The sequence below is a fragment of the Stegodyphus dumicola genome, chromosome 10 (assembly GCF_044657685.1).
Source record: "Stegodyphus dumicola isolate Sdum_Otavi_A_Nest chromosome 10, ASM4465768v1".
NCBI classification, from domain to species: Eukaryota; Metazoa; Arthropoda; class Arachnida; order Araneae; family Eresidae; genus Stegodyphus; species Stegodyphus dumicola.
The window spans coordinates 102066742-102094057 of NC_140777.1; the positions used below are offsets into that span (position 1 = coordinate 102066742).

The 27316-nt window shown below is 35.4% G+C and overlaps 1 protein-coding gene across 1 annotated transcript in view; it reads left to right on the plus strand.

Moving 5' to 3' along the window:
- The first annotated feature begins 8369 nt into the window (after positions 1-8369).
- Positions 8370-27316, plus strand: part of LOC118193877 (uncharacterized) — a 133151-nt gene continuing 114204 nt past the window's right edge. The window contains exon 1 of the mRNA XM_085825326.1: positions 8370-8519. The gene's annotated coding sequence lies outside the window, so the exon portion shown is untranslated. The remainder of the gene's footprint in view (positions 8520-27316) is intronic.

A 27316-nucleotide genomic window follows, 5' to 3' on the forward strand; every position in this document is an offset into this window, starting at 1 on the left:
AGTTATTACATACATCAAGTTTTTGTCATTTCATTTATCTGCATGCAATTTATCTTTGATAATGAGCTTTGAAGAAACCGTCGAGAGAAATAGAAAAATTAGAGGTTCGGTTCGTATTAGTGTAACAAAATTAATAAGGAAATTAGATGAGGAATTGCAAAGCGAGAATCCGAACCTAGAAGTGTTGCAGGAATCGCTTTCAGTGTTAATCGAGAGAGAAACTAGCTTGTTAAAATATGATGAAGTTATTAATGCTCAAAGCACTGTTCAGGAATTAGAGACAGAAGTAGAACATTGTTTAGAATACAGCGAATCCATCATTAGATGTAAATCTAAAGTCAATAGATATATTCAAAATGTTGGTAAAACCGGAACAACTTCACAAGTTTCGGAAATCAAAACTAATTATAATACTAAATTGCCTCGCATTACCTTAGAAACTTTCAGCGGCGATTTATGTAAATTTACTGAATTTTGGGCTCAGTATAAAGGTGCCATTCACGAAAACAATACGCTTCAAGATGTTGAGAAGTTTAACTATTTAAGATCTTTACTCAACCTTTCAGCTGCAAAAGCTATAAGCGGATTGCCATTAATAGGAGAAAACTATATAAAGGCCATCGAAATCTTAACTGACAGATTTGGGAAAAAAGAAATATTAGTTAGCGCGCATATGAACGTTCTCCTAGCTTTAGAGCCAGTATGCCGTTCAAGTGATGTATCCAGTTTAAGAAAACTATATGATGAAATAACAGTTCAAACAAGAAGTTTAGAGACATTAGATATTAATTTTAATTCTTATGGCAATCTATTACTTCCTATTTTATATAAGTGTATACCGCAAGATTTAATGTTACAGTTTAGTAGGGAGCAAAAGGTCGACACAGAGTCAACAGTGTCAGATTTATTGTTGTTTCTAAAGAGAGAAGTAGAAGCGCGCGAAAAGTCACTAACTCTGGGTCTTAAGCAACAAACACTTTCGATAACCAGTGAAAGAAATACCGACAACTATCGTAAGAGTGTTGCTCCAATTAAAAAGAAAATGGTATCAGCGGCGACGCTTAATACATCAGTCGAAAATTATATGTGCGACTTTTGTCTTAAATCTCACCTCTCAAAAGACTGCGACTTAAGTATTTCAGAGAAACGCAAAGCATTATACGATCAATTTAAGTGCAAGCGCTGTTTAAAAAAGGGTCACAAAAAACCATTTTGTAAGGCAAAGTGGGTTAAATGTAATATTTGAAATCTTTGTCGCATTTAGAGAGCCTGTGTGATGCAGAAGGGCAAGAAAATAAATCCATTAAAAATACTGCGAGCGCAGCAAAAGAGACAAACGTTAGTTCACTATTCCTCGAAACATTGAGCAAGCAAATTCCTAATGACGTGATTTATTATCAAACATTGAGAGGTCAACTGGTAGGAAATAATTCCACATTTAACGTTAGGTTGTTATGCGATTCTGCTTCCGAAAGATCTTATGTTTGTCAATCTATTTCCAGAAAAGCAAGTTTACCGACTATTGGTACAGAAAGATTAAGAATTCATACATTTGCATCTTCGAATCCTCCAGTGCGAGAATTTAAAAGAAAAAGACTTTCTCTAAAAAATAAGACAGGGTTCACTCTAATCATCGAAGCACTCGAAGTAAAAACCATATGTTCCAATGCATTACCCAGGCCATCTGCAGAAATTATAAACAATCTTCGCCAACAAGGATTTCACTTATCTGACAGCTGCGATAGTGAAGTGGCAGAGGTACAGATTTTAATTGGGAATGATTACTTGAACTGCATCTTAACGGGGAAAACACATCAGTTAACAGAATATTTAGTACTACATGAAAGCATATTCGGTTGGACGTTGAGTGGTAGAGTGGGGGGGGAGAGTAAGAAGTTAAGTTCAGGGTCAGACTCCACCGGCTTGTTTATACACACCGATTCGGAAGAGGAATTAAAAATATCGGAACAGATTCGTCAGCTTTGGGAGATTGAAAGTCTAGGAATCTCTGAGTGCGCGTCGGAAAGGGGTTCTGGCGATGAGCGAATAATTAAACAATTTGAAGAGGATTTGAAATATGTAGACGGAAGGTATGAGGCTCGCTTGTTGTGGAATAGGAGTCCAGAGTATTTGGAAAATAATTTTGGTTTAGCGAAAAGGCAGTTCGAAAGGGTGCAGCGAGAGTTAAAAGGTAACAGCTTTGTGAGGGAACAGTTTATGGAAATAATTAAATTTCAGACACAAAACAACATTATTCAAGAGTGTGAGGATACGAGAGAGGGGTACTTTAAGCCATTCCGAGCAGTGGTCCGTAAAGATAAAAAAAGCACTCAAGTTCGAATGGTATTTAGTTGCAGCAGTTGCGAAAGAGGAAAGCTATCGTTAAACGATTGCTTAGAAAAGGGCCCAAACCTAAATCCGAATATTTTGGATATCATTTTTTCCTTTCGAAAATTTAAAATTGGATTCTGCGGTGACATAGAAAAGGCGTTTTTGATGATTGGGATAGCAAGGGAAGATAGGCAATATTTAAAATTTCTCTGGTATCCTGATAATGACAGTGAGGACTTTAAAATTATGCAAATGAACAGAGTATTATTTGGATGTAATTGCTCACCGTTTTTATTGAGTGCAACGATCAAACATCATTTAAAGACATATGCGGAAACAAACAAAAACTGTGTCGAGATGCTAAATAGCTCACTGTATGCAGACGATTTGTGTTATGGAGGGGAAAGTGTAGAATCAGCTTTCAGTCTTTCATCAGAGGCGGTATCTATTTTGAGAGACGCGAGTTTTAATTTGAAAAAGCTAAACACTAATTCTAAAGAGCTGTATGACTTGTGGGTTCAGGAAGGGTTGTGTGAAGAAAGTAGGTCTGAGAGAGATAGTAAGTTGAAAGTGTTAGGCTTGGTGTGGAACTTAGAGGATTGTTTGAAAGTAGACGTTACATCATTGTTGAGTAGTTTAGAATCGTTGAGAAATAGTAAAAGATCGGTGTTAAGCACAGCAGTTAAGGTATTTGACCCAGTCGGATTTATTTCTCCATTTGTGGTGCGAGTTAAGAGACTGATGCAGGAAATATGGGAGAGAGGTTTGGAGTGGGATGCAGAGTTGCCAAAGGAGTTACGGTGCAAATGGATAAAGTGGTGCGCTGAAATTGAGGAATTAAACGCGTTGAAAATAGAGAGGTACTACTTTACAGAAGTTCTAAGTAAAGGTCAGTCGGTTGAAATTCATATTTTCAGTGATGCGTCAGTAGTGGCATATGGAGCGGTGGCATATTTTAGATATAAGAATGAGAGAGGAGAGGTATGTACGTCGTTTATAATGTCGAAGAGTAGGATAGCTCCGTTAAAAAAGTTGTCCCTCCCTAGGTTGGAATTGATGGGGGCTGTAGTTGCAGCTAGGTTAGGAAAATATTTATTGAAAATGTTTCAGGATTTGGTAGGTAGGTTAGTTCTGTGGACGGACTCCGAAATTTGCTTGTGGTGGATAAAGGGGTCAGCGCGTGAGTGGAAGCAGTTCGCGTCGAATAGAGTTGCAGAAATACAAGACTGTACCTCGCCTGATAAGTGGAAATATTGTCCAGGGTCGGAAAACCCAGCAGATAAATTAACTCGTGGTGAAACAGCAAATGCATTGGTGAAAGATAATAACTGGTGGCATGGTCCATCATGGTTGAAAGATTCTGAAGATCAATGGCCTGAGCAGAAGTTTAAAGTAGAAACTGATACTCAAAATTTGGAGCGTTTAAGCACTTATGTTCAGGTGACTATTCCAGAAGAAGAAAATGCGTTAGACATTACCAAATTCAATAGTCTCGAAAAATTGTTGAGAGTTACAGCTTGGGTAAAGCGGTTTGTCGCCAAGCTAAGAAAACGTGCCTGTGAAGAAGGTCCTCTTACTGTATTGGAGATCCAAGAAGCTGAGGAGTACTGGATAAAACAAGTACAGAGAGCGAATTACTTTTCGGATATTCAACAACTAGAGAGGAATAATCTAATAACACCAGATTCTAAGATTTACAGTTTAGCACCATATCTGGACAGTAGAGGTATTTTGCGTGTCAGAGGTCGTTTGGAACAAGCAGAATTAATAGATGACGAAAAACATCCCATTATTCTGCCCAAAACGAAGTTCACCGAACTAGTGATATTTAGTGAACACATAAAAGTATTCCATTCAGGAGTCATGGCAACATTGTCCAAAGTCAGGAATAAATTTTGGATACCTAAAGGAAGACAAGTAGTAAGGAAAGTTATTAACGCTTGCCTGGTGTGTAAAAAGTTTGCAGTGAAGCCCGCCAAACAGTTAACGGGTCAGTTACCCAGAGATCGTGTAGTCCAAAGTAATCCTTTCACAGTTGTAGGCATCGACTTAACGGGAGCAGTTACTATTAGAGAAAAAGCGGGTAACCACAAAAAGGTGTACATAGCCTTATTTACATGCGCCGTCACTCGTGCTGTACACATTGAAGTGGTTTCAGATATGTCAGCAAAAAGTTTCATTTTTTCATTACGACGTTTTTTAGCAAGAAGAGGGAGCTGCAAAGTGTTTATTCAGATAATGCCAAGAATTTCCGCAGCACATGTGAAATAATTAAAGGATTTAAAAGAATCAAAGCAGATCCAAGTGTGATTTCTTGACATCCAAAGAGGTAACATGGAAATTCATACCTGAGCGTTCCCCATGGTGGGGAGGGTTCTGGGAGCGTTTGATGAGAAGCATCAAGGAACCTCTGAAGAAAATCTTAGGGAGAGCATTACTGACTTTCGAAGAGCTCTCTACAATATTAACTGAACTCGAGTGTGTGCTAAATAATAGACCTCTAACATACGAGAGCAACGAGCTGGGTGAACCTCGCCCGCTCACACCTTCACAGTTTTTATTGCCAGGACGTGGTACATTTAACTTTCCCGAGCATTTCTTGGAAATTTTTAACAAGGTATCCGACAAAGAGACTTTAACCAGAAGGAAGCTTTACCAATCTAAGCTCTTAAAATTAACATGGATCAAGTGGAAAGAGCAATATTTACTCCATCTTAGAAATGCGCATAACTTTGCTAATCCTAAAACTGAGCGGAACCTTAAGACTGGAGACGTTGTGTTGGTAGAAGGACCAAAACAATCCAAACTACTTTGGGACATGGGTGTAATTGAAAACGTGATTATAGGAAGAGATGGACATGTTCGAGCGTGCCTCGTTCGCACGCCCAAAGGACAATTCAGAAGATCGATCCAGATGTTATATCCTTTCGAGATTTAATTTAGAACTTTTGATATTATTGAGTTTTATTATATTATTAATTATTATGTTCATTTGTGGCTTTGATATATACTAGTATAGATTATTCTTTTATATTATTCATTTATATATGTCATACCATTTAGTATTAATCTATTATTAATTAATGTTGATATTGTTATGTAAGTAAGTTTGTGTACTCTTATTAAAGAGTACAGGTGGGGAGTGATGTAGAAAAAAGAGATAGAGGGCGCTGCGCCGCCCGTATGTTTAGCTAATGAAGAGTTTCGGGAGAGAGGGTTAAGAGGTTGATGAGAGTGGTTGAGAGTGGCATAAACTAGATACTCTGTAATCTGTATATAATATTTGTACATAGTCTTCTCTTCATTAAATAGATTTAGTTAAAGGAAAGTGTCTTTGTTTGGCCAATAGAACACAAGAAACACCGATAAAGAAGATGTAAGTAAGTTATTACAAATGTCATAAAATTCAAATAAACATCAAACGAAAATTCTCAGTTTTAGACAATTCGATTTAAACAAAGTAAAGTAGTAGCAGGCGATAAAACGCCGAAGGTAAAAATTTACTCTTACTTAAGAAAAAAAAAAAAAAAAAAAAGAGAGAGAGAAATAAAAAAAAAAATAGTTAAAAATTTGAATAATATCATCTATAATTTAAAAAAAATAGCTTTTCATATAGTATTAATAAATACTTATTACGCATCATTGAGGGAAAAAATGTCATATAATTAATTCTCCGTAAAATTTTACTTGAAATTTAAGGTTAAAAATAGTTGTGGCAATTCTCTCTAACAAAAATCCATAGACCACATTTGGCGTTATTATCGCTCAAAAAAAAAAAAAAAAAGATGCCAAACTTCAAAACGCGAAAATATGTAAATTCGTGTATATCCTAGAAAATTTTGAATAAGATTCTAATTTTTTGCAGATATGCTTAAAAATACACCTACTTTAAGATGATGGTAAAACTTTTATAGGTTATAATTCAAAATTGTTTTCGAAAAATTAATAAAAATTATTTAAAAATAGAAATTTAAAAAATAAAACACAAAAAATGGGTAAATTTTATTTGGAATGAACCTAAATTTCGAAATGTGAGAGAAAAAATCAAAAAAGTTTAATAAAAAAAGAGATATTAATAAATATTTGCCAAATTCAATTAACATTGAGGAGCTAAAATTTTGAGAGCTAATATTTTAAAAACTACTTGTACGATTTTTACAAAACTTGGTATTCTGGCATAATTTGAGTCGTAGAATCGAAATATGGAAAAAAATTGGTATGTTATTTCAGAAAAAGTCCGATTTTGTGTCAAAATACCTATGTTAGAATAGTGCTGTATATAAATCTAATATATATCATAAGTCGCGCTTTCGAGACATGAAAAACGCAGTTTGAATTTTGTCAATCGGCAATCGGCCCAGTAGAACGGGAGATATAGCAATGTCCCCCCCCCTTTTTTTTTTTTTTTTTTTTTTTTTTAACAGTGTACAATAACGGTTTTCACAGTGATCATTGTGGTTCTCGAAATTTAGGATTATAATGTACCAGGGTTGGCGCTAGCAGTTTCGCCGTCCCGAGCAAAGAGGTAAAATGCCACCCGTTTATAACAAAAATTAAAAGAGATAACCTAAACCCTTCCCACGCTTAATGGTAAAATAAAACGTGAGCAAAAAAATTGCAATCAATAATGTTGAAGTTTTGATTAACAAAAATTACTAATTTATTAATTTTATGTTTTGGCGCTAAATTAAAAGCAGAAAAAAAGAAAAGAGTCATTTCTAGTGTATAATTATAAAATACAGATATTAAAATAATACTAAAATAAATTATAAAACCACTAAATATTAAAACTTAATTACATTTTAAAAATACATTTAAACGAGAGTTAAAAGTGTTTTTTTTTCTCACTTTTAATTCTGAGAATTTTTTTATAACATCATTAACATTAATTTCTTTAGCCAGTTCATGTTCAATGGCTATTGTTGTCAAGCCGATACTCGGTACTTGTGGAGTGCAAAAAATTAATATTGAATTTGGAGAAACTCCTTTCTCCACTTGCCACACTTATTGGGAGAGTAAGCAATATCCTTAAAACTATACCGAAATTTGGAGCAAAATCCAGGTTCGACATGAATTTTAAAATCTCGATAGTGTGTGTGTGTGAGTATGGCAAAGCCTCGAGGGCTATCTGCCTAAGAGGAGGGATGCCTTCGTGGAGGACTTTCTAAGGGAAACTGGCTCGTATACACGTTACACATGGGGAAAACCACGAAAACGCCCATGCAGCCAGCCCGTTCGCGGGATTCGAACCTCGGACCGAACTACCAGTGTTCAGCGATCTTACCGCTCTGCCGCTGGTGGGCCCTTAAAATCTCGATAGGACTTTCTTTTCCTATTTAGTAAAGCCAAACCGCTACTATCTCGTCTGCCAGATCCAGTGCGTTTATACTTGAATTCCCATCAGTTAACACTTTCTAGATCTTTACAATACTTTAGTACGTCGTTTTGAAGAGTATCTTTTAAGCTCTGATTTTCTTTCGTTCAATTCTAATTAAACAGATCAATCACCCCTAAATCTTCCAGCGATAATGAGTCGCTGTCTCTCATAAAGAATTCCTCTAGACGCCAAAACGACTGAATGTCGAACAGAATTGCTGAATCGGTGTCCACTTTTCTAACTGAAGCATAACAAGTATTAACATTTGAAACGTGTTGAATTGATGAAGATTTTCCCAAGCATCCACAAATGGTTTCCCCAAATAATGTAGGAATTAAAAATAATTAATCCGATATTTTCCTTTTCAGGCCTGTTTGTACAAACCAGCAGTAATTCATGCCGATTAAAACGCTTATTTTCGTTTCACTAGGATCATCTGCTAGTTGACGCCTCTGCTTTCTCATAAATTCTATAACGAACGGTGATAGTTGACCTTCAACTGAGCTATGTTATGGGATATGTTATCCGTTATGTAAACCTCAATAAATAAGCTTTTTGACGGATCAGTTCTACATTTGAGAATTAATGAACTAACAGGAAATTCCATTACTTCCTAAAGACGTTTTAATGTGACTAGATGGACATGAAACAGATACTCTTCCGTGATGAATCCGCTGTTTTAAATGTATTTGCATTTCGTGCAGTCCCAACATAGCCTTTTTTATTTGCGCTACGGATTTTCAAGTACTAGTATGTTTTCGTCAAGCGCCATGGAGAAATGAAAGTTTGAAGAAGTATTTTCTGAAACAGGGTAAGATCTCAACTCTCTCTCTTTTTTTTTTTTTTTTTTTTTTAAATACAGGAATTGTATAAAGAAACGTAAAATATTTTATATTGGAACAGAAGTTCGGTTCTGCTGATAACGGGAAATTATTTTTCGTTGGTTCTGTTAGCTGTTAATGAGAAGCAGAGAGCTGTTTCTCGGTATTGTGAACTATAAGCAGTATGATTGATCCAAGAGGATATTTTTAGTTAATAAAAAAATCCGAATATTTAGAAATTACAGTTACAAATATTTAATACAGGATATTGTTGGCCTTTATCTTTTTGTTTTACTTTTTGTATTTAGGTATATAACAAAATAAACAGAATATGCTGATAAAAATTTGACTGCGGTTTCTGACGAATAATAGCATGGCTTTTATTAATGCACTCAGTCCTGCTTCCAGCCCGTAGATCTTTGCAGGCAAATAACTTTGGATTTAGATATCATGGTTGCATTGTTAAAATTGTTTCAGCGTTTGTGAGTTCAGTATATAACATAAGTAAATTTTTAAGATTTCTAAGTATTAGATCTAAAAAGAAAAGACGGTTATTCACGAAATCATATACAATAAAGTTCTATAAATGTATGATTTAAAATACTTTCCAAAACAGAATTTTACATGACAATTGCAATTTTATCTTAATCAAGTGCGGCAACTTGAAAAATTATAATTTTTGAAACAACATAACATTTCATTAAGCATTAAGAAAGTATCATGAAAGCAAATCCCCTTCTCTCACTCATTTTTTTGTCCTTGTGTGGTGTATGGTGTATTTAATTATGGCAAAGCACACTAGGGCTATCTGCCTAAGGGGAGGGATGCCTTCGTGGAGGACTTTCTAAGGGAAACTGGCTCGTATACACGTTACACATGGGGAAAACCACGAAAACACCCATGCAGCCAGCCCGTTCGCGGTATTCGAACCCCGGACCAAACTACCAGCGTTCAGCGACTTTACCGCTCGGCCGCTGGTGGGCTTTTTTGTCCTTGAAACTGTTATATTGATTCTCTTCGAAGTTTAATCCTAGTATCCGGTGCACACGGGGTTTGGCTACTTTTGGCGACTTTATGATGAGCAGTAAAAACGACACATATACGATGAGTAGTAAACGGAGCATATACTATGTATATAGTGTATACATAGTATTGCGAATCGATCATACATAATATCGCGAATCGATATACATAGACGTTCCTTGTTTTATTTTTGGTGTTCGCGATAATTTTAAGGTTGCACCGTATATTATTCTCTCCCTCGGTGACACTCTATCAGAATTTAGTTTAATACACAATTCGCGCAAATTAATTTCGTCGGTGAAATTTTTATGTTATATACTGAAAAAGACAATTTAATTTCGTCGATGAAATTCGGTAAAATCCTAGTATACGTTTCATCCTTGGCGCGATTTTGAACTACATATATTCTTTGTATATATCTGTGTACATATATTCTTCATATATATTTGTGTATAACTACATATACACATAAAGCCTCAAAATATCTTTATTAAAATATGAAAAATATAGCAAAATATAAAAAGAAAACATCCAAAAGTTTCCAGATTTTATATCACGTCCGAAGGGGCTTTTTTACGTTTTGTCTGTAACCTTTATTTATTAAATATCATGGTCTTCGCACTTAAACCATCAAATTCAACAGGAATATCACACACACACCAACACAGGAAAAAAAAAAAAAAAAAAATCTATCACAGTAAAGAAGAAACGTGATTCTTGCATGAAGACCATGTTGTCGAAGTGTTTCTTATTTTTATACACAGCCCATCCCATACATAAACATATTAGACTGAAATATAACACATGATCATTTTATTTTAAACAATTTCAAAAATGAATCGACGCAAAATCCCAGAAAGAAATTAATAGCCCTTCTGAGCAAATTGCCGCTTTGGGCTAACGCAAAGACAATTCGGCCAGCGGCCCAGAAGCCAGGTGTTTCGGTGCGCAAAACTAAAAGTTTATTTTTGGTCACACTCGGCAAAATGGTACTGAAGGTGCAAAAACTGATTCACTATTTTGCTAAGTTTGAAATGTAAACAAATATAAATATGGCTGCTATGGTTAAAAAAAAAAAAAAAAAAAAAGAAAAAAAAAAAAAAAAAAGGCTTAGCCGCATTTAAAAAAAATTTTAAAATTGTTGATAATTTTACAACTGTTGCTTGCAGATTAACTAAAGGCATAAAAACCTTAACAGCAAAAATAAGAACAACATAATTCAACCATTTTTAAAGCAAAAAATGCACAGTTTATCGACCTAAAAGAATAAAAAAAAAATCTGATGCGTACACCACATGACTTCTGCTATCAGCCGATAGATGGCACACGATGGCATTCCAGAATCGAGAAAGAATGTGAATAAGGTTCTGTAATGATAAGTGTATATTTACTGTAATAATAAAGAATTTATAAAATGCAAGAGGGGTGTACTCCAACTGCGCGAATGAAAATCCCCCCTCGTTCTGGTACAGTCCAACTGCGCGAATCGACAATTCTTCCTCCCCCCCTTTGCCTACAGGGTTACGATTTTACTTTTCGAAGCCAATTGTAGCCAGGAAAAAAATAAAAATAAATAAATAGAATTACATATTACAATCACAGGAACAAATAAAGAATATTTAACAAGCAGGCTAGTTACTTGAATAACAGTAATAAATGCGAGAGCTAACAAAGAAAATAAAAGGTATTAGTAAACATACATGTTAGCATTACAAACATCTTTCATGAATTACAATATTAGAGCAAGGATCATTATAATAATATCATAAATTAAATAATTATAAAGCATACCAATTGTATTTTTTATAAATGACATCAACAATAGTCATGATGTCTGAACTAGACTGGAAAATTTAATATAGTTCACTGGCGTGCGAAAGATTATTCCGTATCAAAGTGTTCTAGAAATATTTTTTGTTAATTAAAGTAATCATGTAAATGTTTGCAGAAATTAATAGTTAAATTTAAAAAAAAAAAAAAAGCTTAGCATGAAATCTATTATAACAAACATTAGTATGCGTTTGGAACTCTGACGTATAAATTGTAAATAAATTTAAATTATTATGATAAGAATTTTTTTCTAAAATTTATCTAGAAGAAAGAATTGGAAATATCTGAATAACATTAGCGAGTCGTTTTAATTTATACCTATTACTTCCTTGTAAATGAAGTATTGTAATCACGAAAAATTTTGGGTTCCATATTTCAACGAAAATATCCATTTTGACCGCTATCGAAAGCAATTTAATGATGTTTTTGCGTGACATCTGCACGTAAGGACAGAATAAAGGACTCTATTTCCCCAAACGAATTATAAAACTAATTTAAAATGGATTCAGAAGAGATTTTTCCATGGTGTCTTCCACGCACATACGTGTGTATATCTCTCATATATCAAAAACGAGTAGCCTTAGAACGCTGAAATTATGTGTACAGGAGTACTATTAACATGTAGATGTGCACCTCCCTTTATTTGGTTGCAATCGGCCGAACCGGAAAGAATATAAATATATATATATATACATTAAAATTAAAAATACAATATATATATATATATATATATACATTAAAATTAAAAAATAAAATATATATATACATTATATATATATCCACTTTGTTACTCGGCTCAATGAGCTCAGTTTTTTAATTCTTATATGTTGTTAATTGCGCACTTTTTGCTTTAGAAATGATTGATGTTGTTCTTATCTTCCGGTTAAGGTTTTTATGCCTGCAATATGTTAATCTGCATGCAATATTTTATCAACAATTTAAAAGTGTTTAAAGTGCGGCTAAGCCTATTTAAACTTAGCTGAATAGTGGATTTGTTGCCAATCTAGAGAAACTAAGCTTCAGCAATAACAAAGATAACGCCTTGTTTTATTATAATTGCGAATTAAGTCATGCTTAATCCATTCTGAAATTTATTCGAGGAAATAAGTGTTTAAGATATACTTCGTAATTTTTAATACAGATATTTTGAGTTTTTATGTATTTTTGCCTTGTCGTGAAGTGAGAACTCAATTAATTGAATGAGAAACACTGAATTGTCTATGAAAAACCGTTTCTTTTTTTGTTTGTTTAATTTCTGTTATACATCGCTTTAGATTTACTTTTGTTAATTGCTCTGTAACACAAAAGAAATTTTCAGACGACTTGCAGAAGGTTTCGTAATACTCTTGCAGGCAATAAATTTATCTTTGTTACAACATGTGGGGCTGGAAGGCATTCTTCATGAGCACAAACAACTAATGGCTCTGAACTTTTTCACCTCTACAACCGGAAGTCAGTGTATATTCCTTAAATAGCTACTACATTTTCAATCAAGTCTCAGTTTCGCAAGCATAAAACCCGGCACCCCATGCCTTTATTTCTCGTTTAATTGAATCCATCATTAAATGCTTTCGATATTTTCGAAGAAACAAGAATGATGGGATTAGATATCAACATCGAAAAGCACATAGGCAGAAAAGGTCCAAGCCAGTGCTGGCGCTGTCAGGGCTTTTTTCACAGCTCAGCAGTATGCACACTTCCTATCAAGTGCCTAAAATGCGCTGGGCCGCATTATGCAGCTCAATGCACAAAAGATCCTGAAGAGCCGAATACTGTGCTAACTGCCATGGCAGTCATGCCAGTAACTGGCTTCACTGTCCACGTCATCCTAACAACAGAAATAAGGCAAAAAAATCCCCAACTTTCGGTCAAGGTGCCGGGAAAACAAAATTCGTACCTGCTCCTACTCCTGCTCCTCTCAGCAGCACGGACCCCCTATTTTCCTCAGTTGTTTCCGGACATATAAACAATCCCGGGCTTCAAAAACCCAAGCCTCAAAGAACCATCCAAACTCCTAACCAGATGCAAGAGCAGCGAACAGTCCAGACGCCGCAGCTAACCGCCCAGGTTCCAGCCCCGACTCCAGATGATGGAAGCTGCACAGATACTCTGCGCAGCGTATTCCAAATATCTCGGGAGTTCGGGATACAGCATTCAATCTTATTACAAGCATTCCGGGAGGCCTTGCCGAAGCTCAGACTAGTCTCATCTGGGCCGGAGAGAGCCTTCTCCATCTACGAGGCATATTGTAGCCTCCTCAACTAAGGCCTCAAGTTCAACACCACGACAGCAGAAGACCCTCTTCTATTTGGATTTTGGAATGCCAACGGCATAAAGAAAAAAATACACGAAGTCCGGGATTATATTAGTGAGCACCACTTGGACCTCTTTCTCATTTCTGAGACACACCTGGTTGAGGGACTTAGTGCGAATATCGCGAATTACATCTGCTACCGCAATGACAGAGCGGATAGCAACAGTGACACTATTCGTGCTAGTGGCGACACTTCCATATATGTAAAACGCTCCATTAAACACTCAAGAATTCCTACTCCACAGTTAAAGGCTTAGGAGGCAACAATTATCCAAATTTATCTTCCAAATTGCCCCCCCCCCAATAGCAGTAGCGTCCTGCTATATGCCTCCGAGACGGGGACCTGTCTTTATCTCCGATCTCAGAAAACTAAGTGGAATTTCTAATAACCTGATTATTGCAGGAGATCTCAGTGCTCGTCATAGAAGTTGGGATTGTGTAACTGCCAATAACTATGGCGATAAACTAAAAAACTGGGCTCAGGACGCCCATATCCAAATTATTGCGCCCAATGCACCTACCCATTTTCAGTTTCCTGGGGGTATTGGTGTTCCCTCAATTATTGATTTGGCTCTTTTCAAAAATATTCCTTTAGCTTATTCGATAGAAGTGATACCGGAATTATCCTCGGACCACTACCCGGTACACCTCACCCTTAATTCTAACAAAATCAATGAAAATTTACCGGCGCAAATCTCAACAAGTTGGGATGATTTTCGGTATGTTTTGGAATCTGGTATTCTCCCCCTATCCAAATTAGCAATAATCAGGAAGTTGATTTTGCCATTCAAAGGCTCAACCAAACCCTCTTAAACGCATTTAATGCGGCTTCTAAACCCAAATTTAAAACAAATTATTCTAAATTACCGGCCAATATTAAAGAAAAAATCAAAATTAAAAACCGCCTTTGCAGAGATTGGCAAAATACACGTCTTGAATCTACTCGAACTCAACTGCGAAGACTCCAGAACGAGATTAAGTCTGACATTAAGAAATTTTCAAATGATAAATATACAAATTATTTTAAGTCCCTCAAGACTTCTAATAATAATAGCCTTTGGGATGCTAGTGCTCGGCTCCGCAAACCCAAAACCTAATGGGCATGGTCAATGACCGGATGGCATTTACAGACACTGAGAAGGCTGAACGCATTGCGGACAGTCTTCAAACACAATTCTCACCTAACACTCGACTCATGTTCGATTCCTGTGCACAGCACACGCATGATGTTCAACACCAAGTTGAAGCTTTTCTCTCCTCAGATCAACCTGAGGAACCCATCATCACAACAATGACTGAGATTTCTGCCTTTGTCAAAAATCTCAAACCTACAAAAGCACCAGGCCTAGATAGGATTTCTAATCGCATGATTAAGAATTTAACTGTCAAATTTGTATTTTACCTAGCAGTTTTGATGAACTCAATGCTAAGGTTAAAATACTTTCCTGATAGCTGGAAAAACGCTTGTGTTATACCTATTCTAAAACCAGGAATGGACCCAAAGGTCCCCCAAAATTACAGGCCGATCAGCCTCCTGTCTTCACTTAGTAAAATTTACGAAGTTATACTGCTTAGATACCTGAATGATTTCTGCCGAAGCCGAAATATAATTATATCTCAGCAATTCGGTTTTCGAGCTAAGCAGTCAACTCAGACCCAGCTACTGAGGGTAGTTGAAATCATTCACACAGGATCTCGCAGTGGAAAGCCTACAGCTATTGTTTATTTAGACGTAGCAAAGGCTTTCGACAGGTGTTGGCATATCGGAATTTTATTCAAGCTCATGCGACTTGAAATTTCGGCTAATTTTGTGCACATAATGCACTCTTACCTCAGTAATCGTTCCTTTTCTGTCAAAGTTAAAAACTCTATTTCTTCTCCTAGACCTATCCAGGCGGGTGTCCCTCAAGGAGGAATAATTAGCGCATTACTCTTCAACTTGTATGTAAATGATATACTACAATCACCCAGTGTCGATCTAGCGCTTTATGCAGACGATACAGCCATCATTTCACAACACTCATCACTGCACCTTACTCTCATGCACCTCCAACAGTACCTGTCAGACTTAAGAGTCCTGGCTCGTTACCTGGAAAATCAAAATAAATGTTGCCAAGAGTGCCGCCACAGTTTTCTTTTCCAGGAAGAGGAATGTCCATAATCAACTCCAACCACTCAGGCTCTTTGACGAGGACATACCCTGGGTGGATTCAGACAAATATCTAGGAGTTTATCTTGATTCGAAGTTACTCTGGAACACACATATTAATTATGCAGTAGGAAAAGCCAGAACAGCAAGAAACCAACTCTTCAGCCTCATCAATAGAACCAGCCACCTCTCCCTGAAAAACAAAGTCCTCCTGTACAAAAGTACCATCTTCCCGATCTTCACCTACGCAGCAGCCATATGGTCTAAGTGTTTCAGAGTATTACGCTTCGTACCTTGACTAATGCTCACTATTATGTCCGAAATGAAGTGCTTCATAATGATCTCCAAATTCAACCCCTTGATGCCTATTTCAGGCACAATTCGGCCAAATTTTTTAATAGCTTAACGCTAATTGAAAACCCTGTCCTGCACTCACTTCCCGTATACAATCCGGCAGAACCCAGTTCTGCCAAGCGACCTAGGAGCGTTCTCTCGAGAACATTTAACATCTTTCCTAGGAAGCCAAAACGGAGGTGTTTGCTTGACTAGGGAATTCTCTCATCTCTCTCTAAAAGCACTTCACGGGCTTAACCCGACAACCTAAAATTATTTCTCCCACCCCTGGACTTAATCCAGCAATATTTAACTCGGAATTCAAGTCCGTGCTGCTTAGATCAACATATCTCCCTTTGCCAAGACCTTTACCAATTAATAAAGAATTTAATATTTAAAAAACAGAAATTATTAGTGGGAATAAATCGCTTTTACCATCTATTATTTCCAGATAGTATCTCTAAATATACCACCTGCATCCTGCAATAATTAATCACCATCTACTTAAATCAACCACTGCCAGACAAACTTATTTTAATCTTAAATTAATTACAGCTCTATGTCACAATAATCCTTACAATAGTTCACAAGTTTTATTTTTCAGCAACAGTAAACTCAACAAGCTTGCATTTCTTCTACAATTCTGCCTTAATTAATAGCCACCTAACCTCTTACGCAAAAATAATCCCTTTAAAATTTACCCTTAAACTTCTCTTTTGCTTTACTTAACCATTACAATAGCCCTCCAAAGCTTCTCCCCCCCCCCCACCTACTCCTCGCTCTTCGAAAAATTTCTCCGTCATTTTCGCAGTTAAGCGACGTACGGTTACCTGCGGGCGGTCGGAGTGCAAACTCACCCCTACCTTCCCTTGCGCTTGGAGGTAGGAAGTAAGACCATCCCTACCTCCTCCATGGCCCTTCCAACCTCCATGGCTTTTCCCATGGAGGTTGGCTTTTCTCTTCTCTTCTCTTCTCTTCTCTCCTCCGCCATTTTTGGCCGCCTCTTCAGCCATCTTTGGTCGTCAGACCGGCTCCCTTCCCCCGCTCATTAGCGAATCTGCTGCTTTTCAGAGTAGCTATGACATAACCTTTCCCGGGGCCGGAGGCAAGTTCCTCTCACCCTATTTTCTTTCATCTGTTTCGATTTCATTCACGCAATGCAGCAGGAATCGCCTCAATTCTTCTTCTATCTTTCTTATCGCTTGAGGTCTTTGACCCTTTCCTAAGCGAAATCGAAAGATGAAGGAAACTTTCGTCCCTTGAGTGGACCTCTCATTCACTTCTTGTATTTAAACCCTTAACGGTTTCGTTCTCTCACTTTAGCTATGCTCACTCTTAATTATTCAATTTATTTTCTTAGCGAAGTTGTGGAGGTTATTGCATTTATTTGCAAAGGTACTCCGGAAGCAAAACGCCTTGGGCCTTGGGCCGAACGATTCTTTGACTTTTGTGCAAAGAAAAAAAAAAAAAAAAATCTTAGTGAAAAATATGTTTGCCTCTGTTATAAATTCAATCTTGAACTAAAATTGACGTTATTTAAGCATATTTACCTATGATGGAGTTTATTCGCAGTCATAGAAGGAAAATTCTTATTCTTTTTTCAGGACAAATTTTATAAGGAATATGACAAAGCAGAGTACCAAAAATGGCGTTGTAAAAGTTTAGCAGCCACGATGTTCACTGTAACCGTAGAAATATGAACCTTGATCTTATAATTAAAATAAAATCAAGACTAAAATTTATGCATATTTAGTAATAATTCTATATTTTGCATATTAACATTAAAAAAAAAATACCTGACTAAATTACTCTGGGACGGTTGTGTATAAGCCTATGGTTTGTTTGATCAAGTGCGACTCATTTGAAAAGTATTGAATGGTGTACTCGCTTGCAAAACCTTGTGAAATTTGTGTTTCTTGAAAAATCGGCAATACTAAGTATGATAGCTAAATATTACATTCCTTTTAAGGGAACATTATATAATAATATGAATATTTTCTCCTGGGATATACTTTTATTAAAGATATGTTACTGTAGCGTAGTTTTGTTAAATTCATGTAAATCTGTTCTGATTATTCTAAGGTGTGTATTCCAGAATAATTTTTCGAGAGTGACACTTTTCATTGGTTATTTTTTCCTCTCTAGTGGTCTCCCGTTCTGTGGCCAAGTTTTATAGCAAACACTAAATATTTACCGAAAAAGTCTAAAGTCGACCTAAATATTTTGATCGCCAAATGACATAAGGTGAACAACAAAATGCCACTGATGAAAAAGAAATATGAAATTCTAACCTAGCTCCTCAAAATAACGATTTAATATTTATGCGATGGCTCTGTCAAGTAAATTTTGTTGTAAAAAATATTTTCAGAACAACTTGAAATTTGATTGATTTTTCAGAAACCATTCTGTTCTACTTACAATTTCTGAGAAGCGACATTGTATAACATTACTTTTGGTTCATGGGTTCTCACTTAGTTGTAAATTATACCTTTAATCAAATATTTACCTAATGCAACGCTTTCGTATTTGTATTCAAATACAAAAGCGGGCAATGCTACGAAATCTGCTTATTAGGATTTATTTCATTCATAATTAATAACTGCTACGATGCTTTATAATTGAAAATATTCCACCATAAATGGCTAAAATTTTAAACCATGAAAATAGATAGGACTAGGATATTTTCAGCTGAGTTTCGCATCATGAATCTTGTCTTACCAGTGGTCGTTATTATACTTATTATCTGAATTGTCATTTCCTCATAAACATGACGCTTTTTAAAAATTACAAATGTTTTAAGGAATGTCAACCTTCAAAACTGGTTGCTAGTAGCTTTAATTTTGACTCCATACACTTCAACAATTAAAAAACCCAAAAGATAGGCAGAAGTTTCCTTATCAGCTCTTTTTGAGTCCTTTTGTAATACTGCTAAAATTCTGCATGATATTTGTTTTAGAACTGCTAAGAAACTGCTAACAAAATTTGAAATACAAAAGTTATACTGAAATTTTAAGTCTGAAAGTAATTAATTCAGACTTGAAAGCTTTTGAAACATAGAACTTGAGCTCAAAACAATAAGAATAGAATTTTGCATTCATTCATTTTTCTTAATTATACGATTGTTGCTTCATTGATAACAATGCTATAAATAGTTCATTTAGAATTACAACTACAATTGCTGCATTCGAATCCATATTTCTTGCTAATTATTTTAAACATGAAAAATGAGAAATATAATATTTATATGTACTTTTTAATCTCCAAAGTCATAATAAAGTTTTCTCAGAAATAGAAAATTGACTGTTTTCAACAGTTTTCACCTCTTTGTCAAGAAACATTTCTGTTACAGTCCTAATAAAAAATTACAGAACAGCAGAACAGAACCTGTTTCTCTCTCAACAAACGCAGAAAGAAAAAATATAGTTTATAACTGAAAACACATATGAAATTTGCTAAAACAAATTCTTTCGCATTAATTTTGAATTTTATTTAACTCAAATTTATTCAATATTTCGAGTTCTGGATAATCAAATTAGCGGTATCATTCTAACTCTGCAAAATGATATTAAGAAGCTCAGCTTGGGTTTTAATGATTCATTTTACCACGCCATTGGGGGAAATAAAATTCTGAAAGTTTTCAGATTTTAAATTACGTCCAAAGGGATGTTTTTTTAACGTTTTGTGTGTTACCTTTATTTATTAAATATCATGTTCTTTGCACTTAAACCATAAAATTCAGTTCAATAGCAATGTCGCAGCATATCTTTAGAATTTCCGATTCCCCCCCCCCCGTAGAGTGCTGCTATTGCTCCCTTTTAAATCGTTGAGATTGTTACTCAAAAATTCGTTAAACTTTTACAATATATGAAATCGGTAATAAAACAAATTCCAAATTTGGTCTTCCACATGCCCATATTCGTAGGATGATTACGTCATTCAAAATTCGATGGCTTTATGTTCCGTTGTTTTATCACAATGCGAGAAATATACATACATTTATGCAGATTTTTCATTATTTAATTTCTTCAATTATAATGCAGGACTCTAATATTTGGTGGCAACAGTTTGAAATAAGAAACGGACATTTATAGTGATTCAACGCAAAATCGCAAAACGAAAACAATAGTCTTTCAGGGACAAAGCCACTTTGAACTCTAGTATGTTTATTAGAAAAATGCGAGAGGTCTGTTCTAGGGAATGGTTGCATCATGGGGGACTTTCTGAGAGAAGCTGGCTTGTATACATTACACATAAGACAAAACCTTGAAAATATCTATACAAACAGCTCATTCACAGGGATTGATTCAGACTGAACTACCAGAGTTCAGCTCTCGGTTACAGGTTGCCCACTTTTGCAACTGGTACATAAACGAAAAATGTGTCTCTTGTGGACACATAATAGTTCCCTCTAATATTTCAAATCTTTCTTTCGTAACGACGATAATGACGCCCACGAACGGTAATGTGTACGATTAAAACAACAGCTCAATAACCGGTTTCGATTTGCATCGTTGTCGATCTTATGCAGTTACCCTGGAAATTGCTAATTTTATCAAATTCTTATTTTCTTGGTTACACATGGATGGCTATTATGAAAATACCGATTATATATAGGCAAACTGTATGTGGTGTCGACTGTATGCCTGTGAAGATTCTGTGCACGTAAAAAATGTGCAATAATTCTTTTACTTATTACTATACCATTACTAAAATTTCTTTTTTACCATGTCGTTTGTGCTGATAACTATCGTTCGTATATCAGTGTCGACTTTACGGGTGTCGACGTTATGCCTTGTTGATCATATGCAGTATCGATGTGGAATGTCGATTCCATGAATAAAAGCCTTAATTAGAGATACAATTTTATCCAGTAAGTACCACTACCGTTCTTTCAATGTGTTGATTAGACACTGTAATCCGAAGTTATAGATATAAGTGCGTAGAGTTTACGTGCTTTAAAGTGCGCAAGGTAATTACGAGAATTCCTTTATAAAAACTCCTTAAAAGCATTCTTTCCAAAGCAGAAATCCTCTACCCCTTAATCAATGAATTTTCAACTCCTTTCGTAAGTAGGAACCCTATGTCAGTTTTGTTAATATTACAGTTTATATTTGGATGAAAAAAAGAAAGAGAGAGAGAGAGAATAAATTAAAATCTGAAAGCTTTATATTATATATTACGCCCATACAATATTTTATATTACGCCCAAAAGGATGTTTTTTTTTAACGTTTTGTGTGGTACCTTTATTGATTAAATATAATGTTCTTCGCACTTAACCATAAAATTCAATTCAACAGCAATATCACAAAATATTTAGAAAGAGCATAATTTAAGAATTTCCGATACACAGTTTAGGGCGCTGGAGCTACATTTTTTTTTTTTTTTTCCTCCGTACAGTGCTCCCATTGTACGCTTTTAAATCGGTGAGTTTGTTAATAAAAAATTCACTAAAGTTTTACAAAATTGGAAATAGCTAATAAAACAAATTCCAAACTCGGGATTCCAAGTGCTCATGTTCTGTTGGAGGACTACGTTATTCAAAATCTGATAGGCTTTAGGAACTTTTTTTTTTACTTTTACACTTCTAAGGAAGACTACTGACCGGGAACAAGCCCTTGCAGTATGATGACCGCCCTGCAGACATTTATTGTCTAAATTAAAAAAAAAAAAAAAAAAAAAAAAAAAAAGAAGAAGAAGAAGAAGATAACAGAGTCACATCTAGGTAGGGAATACAAAGGACTACCTTGAATACATATGACATTCCTGATAGCATAGATTAAAAACAAAAAAATAAATACATAGAAGTACAAAGCTGCATTAATACAAAACTGGTAAAGGTAAAACAATAACAGTAAAATTTAAGACTAACATTGGAATTTCAAGCCTGCAGTTATACATCATACATCACACTGACTTACTATTATATACTTACTATAATTCCGTACATTACTAATGTTTATGCAATATATTACTATAATACTGAACAACACACTAACATAGTAAAACTGATACTACAAATAAAACACACCATATACACTGCTCTTATCAGAAAAATACACATTGACATAGTAACACAATGCGAGAAACTTTCATGCAGATTCTTCGTTATTTAGTTTCTTTAAATACAAGACATGGCAATAATATTTGGTGGCAACAGTTTGAAAAGTGAATCAACGCAGAAAGTGAAACCACGCACAATGTCGTTTTGAGACTAATAGCCCTTTGGGTCTAACGCCCCTTTGGGCTAAAGAAAAACAAAATAAATGTTAATTTAGCAAGTGAAAAATCGGAAATAGCAACATTTAACCGATAAGAAAGTCAGAACTCCTTACTACCTCGCTCGAAAAATGCAATTTTGAATACAATGGTAATTTTGCTTCTTTATTAAATTATTCTTATGACACTGTTCGCATGAATGGATTATATTCTACTACACGAAATTTTTTCATACCAATAAATTGCTACATTTAGGGACAGAAAGTACTGTAAACCCTTTCTAAGATGATTAACACAGGTTCATAAGATTTTGGGCTTTTGCGAATTAATGAAATAGCTCTCAGCACCGATGTCCAAGTTCTCAGAAATACTGATTATCATAGGAAGATAATCACCAGAAGAAAGTTCACTGTTCACGTTCTGAAGTGGATTATTCTATAAATGAAAATACATTAAGCCGATTCGATTGCGTGTATGCCCGTATCTATATTTATATGTAGGAACTCATGATTAATGCGCCCAGACGGTGTAGTGGTTAGGGGAGTCAAATGCGATACCTAACGGTCTGGGTTCCAATACACCAAAGCACACTAAGGCTATCTGCCTAAGGGAAGGGATGCCTTCGTGGAGAACTTTCTAAGGAAAACTGGCTCGTATACACGTTACACATGGGGAAAACCACGAAAACGCCCATGCAGCCAGCCCTTTCGCGGGATTCGAACCTCGGACCGAACTATCAGTGTTCAGCGATTTTACTTCTCGGCCGCTGGTGGGCCCCGGCCTGGGTTCGAATCCAGGGGCATACATAGTTCTAATTGTCCGTCCCTTCATAGGAGGCAAAGGTGGCCCACCTATTAGCTGCCTGCATAATAAAGTTACAACTACTTCTGGCCTTAGTAGTGGCCAAGTTGAAGTCGGCTGAGGGCCCAACATTCATATTTAAAAAAAAAAAAAAACTTAACAAAAAAAGTCTGAAAGGTTTCAGGTTTTAAATTACGTCCAAAAGGGCGTTTTTTTAACGTTTTGTGTGTTACATTTATTTATTAAATATCATCTTCTTCGCACTTAAACCATAAAATTCAGCTCAAGAGCAATATCGCAAAAAAATTTTAAATGTGCGTGTGATTGTGGCCAAGCCTCGAGGGCTATCTGCCTAAGGGAAGGGTTGCCTGCGTGGAGGACTTTCTTAGGGAAACTGGCTCGTATACACGTTACACATGGGGAAAAATCCACGAAACCACCCATGCAGCAAGCCCTTTCGCGGGATTCGAACCTCGTACCGAACTACCAGTGCTCAGTGACTTTACCGCTCGGACGCTGGTGGGCTAATTTTAAAATGAGCATATCTTTAGAATTTAAGATACACAGTTCCGAGCGCTGGAGATAACTTTTTTCATATAGTGTTGCCATTCCTCGCTTTTAAATCGTTGAGTTTGTTAATCAAAAATTCCTTAAAGTTTTACAAAATATGAAATAGATAATGAAACAAATTTCAAATTTGGGCTTCCAGATGCCATATTCGCAGGAGGATTACGTCATTCGAATGATTACGTCATTCAAAATTCGATGGCTCTATGTACCGTTGTTTTATCACAATGCGAGAAATATACATACATTTATGCAGATTTTTCATTATTTAATTTTATCAGATATAATGCAGGACTTTAACATTTGGTGGCAACAGTTTGAAAAGTGATTCACCGTTTATAGTGATACAACGCAAAATCGCAAAACGAAAAGAATAGTCCTTCAGGAACAAAGTCTCTTTGGACTTTAAAACAAAAGAAGAAGAAGAAAAGCTAATGATAAAACCGTTAAAGTGAAAAAAAAAGTTGATACCAAGAAAATATCTGTTGTTTTATAAATTAACTGATGATAAATCGTTAGTATTTAGAAAATAATATTTCATATAACGCATAGATTAAATAATAAAGGAATGCATAACATAATATTATTGCTAGATTCGTTAAACCGTAATACAAAGTAACAGACTATACTACGCCAATAGTTCTGTTTAAATTTTTACAATTTGTCAAATTATTAAGCTTTTAGTCCTGCAAACAAGCAGCTTTCGCGTGCCGTCCTTACTGACAATTCGTAATTTATCAACACTTTAATGTGAACAAACTTTTAGCTTCCAGTTAGGGATGGATGAAATTTAGTTTCAAGGACGGCAATCATTATTTAACAGAGGAGAAACATTTGCTCCCCGTGAGTTCTTTCCTTCCGGGTGACGTGGGTAGGTTTCCTAAAGGAAACGGGTGAAGCAAACCACGGGGGAGAACATACGATTTTCTCGAAGGCAAATTGGAAAAACCAGCAATCGAAATGACCTTGCTCAGCTGCAGCCAGCTCAACGTCTTACCCTTAAAACCTCCCTCAAGAGAGCTCGCTATAACCCTGCCCGTTTGGCAGGTTTCCCCAACTCCAATCGGCGACATTATTTGGCGAGATTTTCGACATTATTTGGCGAGAGAGTTCCTTTTCTCCGTTCCTTATTTTCCGGGTGACATTTTTTCCGTTCCTTATTTTCCGGGGACATTCTTTCCGTTTCGCTTTTTTCCGGGTGACATTTTTTCCGCACACCGTCTACGGCAATATACGAAACTAATTAAGACACAATAACACGCCGAACAAATACCAATTCAGAAGTCAAACAACAAAAATCAGTGTTATATTTACAAAATTTTCACACGACTAGTTTCGATGGCTTAACATCATAGTTCCAGGAGTTCATATCCGGAATGGGGTCCTTGAGTATGGAACTCGGAATTTTATTGATGGGAGAATAAACAACCCGAAAGTTAAATTTCTGCAAAATATGTGCACCTTTATAGATAATTGATGGAAAGAAGGGAATGACAACAGACATTTTATAATCTTCTAAAACATGAGTGTGCCTTTTAGTGTGTTGAGATGAGAATTTTTTAACTGCTTGATTAATAATGTTGGGTGAAAAGCCCCTAGCAATAGCTATTGCTTTTAAATAATTTAGTTCTTCATCAAGGGTTGGTTTGGAGGAGCAAACTTGAAGAGCACGGAAAACATAGGAATAAAATGAAGCTAAATTTTGTTTAGTCGGATGACATGATTTAAAGTGTGGTGGTAAACCGATGAAGGTTTACGGTAAACCGTAGTACTGAAGTTGGATGCATTACGTGTGACCAGAATGTCGAGAAACGGAAGAGAATTGCAAGTCTCAAGTTCAAAAGTGAACTGAATAGCAGGATCAATAGAAGTCATTGTTGAAAGAACTTTATTTAAATCATCTTTATTACCTTCAAACAGGGTAAAAGTATCGTCTACGTACCGAAACCATGCCGGGAAGTTTAAAGTTTCAAACAATTTTGATTCATAATAATGCATACCTAAATTTCGTCCCTATGTTATTTATAAAACAGCTGATCCTTAGGCAAAGCAGATTTGGAGTAGTTTGTATGCGGAGAGAAGACGAATAGCGTAACATAGAATATCATGGTGGGGGAAAAATACAAGTGGTATGTTTCGTCAATACCTTTTCCCCCGTTTCTTCCTTTTCTCGTTATATCTGATGGACAAAATCGTATCGTTTCAACCGCTGCTCTCCCCCATCCCCCCTCATTGCCAACCCGTATTGACAAAATCTTTCTCTTTTCATCCACTGCTCTTCTCTATCCTCCTCCTACTGACGGAAGGCTGATTTTCCCCGATTCATCACCTTTGCGAAACTTTGTTATTGAGAGGTCTATTTGCTCTTTGCTATTACGTGATAAGTGCAAATTAACAATCTGATCAATAAACTAGTTGCTGTGATTCAATTTTAGAAAGACTCAAATCTCAGTGGAATTTCATTGACGATTTATGAAGATTATATTATTGCAACGTACCTGCATTCCTAAAAAAACTAAGATCGAAAGGGAGAAATATCGCTAATAAAAAAAAAAAAAAAAAAAAAATATAAATAAAAAAAGAAAGAAAGAAAGAAGAAGAATTCATGACAAAGTCACTCCAAATTTATAACGATAAACTCTGTCCCTAGCATGAGATTCGGGATTGGATTTCGTCACAGAAATCCCCGATTTTGATTCTATGAAATCTTCCATAACGGCATAAATGAATTAGGCTTATCTTCCATAGCTAAGACACCATTTGCCAGAAAAATATGAAGAAAATTTCTTAATTTTTGATAAGGGTACATCTGAAGAATGCAACAAAGAATATTCTTTGATTTTATTTTATTGTGTACGTATAATGTTTTATTATTATTATTATTGTATATATATATATATATAAATATATATGTATATATAAACTAGTTTAATATGCTAGGTGTAACATTTGAAATAGTTTGTCTGGAATTTAAACTAGTGAACGAATTCTATTATTTCTACTAATTTGCTGTACTTTTCTATTATGTAAGCAAATGTTCTAGAGCGTTTCTAAAATAGAAAATTCTGTGACAATATCTAACGGAGAAAAATTTATGACTTAAGTTAATTCATATGATATGAAACAAAGGATTATTTTTTTTCCCTTTAGTCCTACCAGAAATAGTCGTTAAAAATTTCTAATTCTTTGCCCTTTCCAAATGGAAGAATGTGAGTAAAAGCGAAGTTCAGTAACAAAAGAAACTTCTTCTGTGACTTCTCTCTGAATGCGACGAAATCTGCTTAAATGCATTCTTGTCTGTGCGAAACTTTAGTATATGCAGTAAGAAACATTAAAATCTGTTCTATGTATTTGTAAGAATTTAAATAATACTTTTTTTTTATTCATGTGGAATATAGTAATGAATATGCATCATGTTATTACGGTTTTTAAAAATTACAAATAGCTGCGCATGTAATAGACTTCTAATAATTGTAATTATATGAATATATATTTATAATTATATGAGTCGTAAATTTCAAAGTTCGTCGTTTCTGGATTGTAAATATATGTA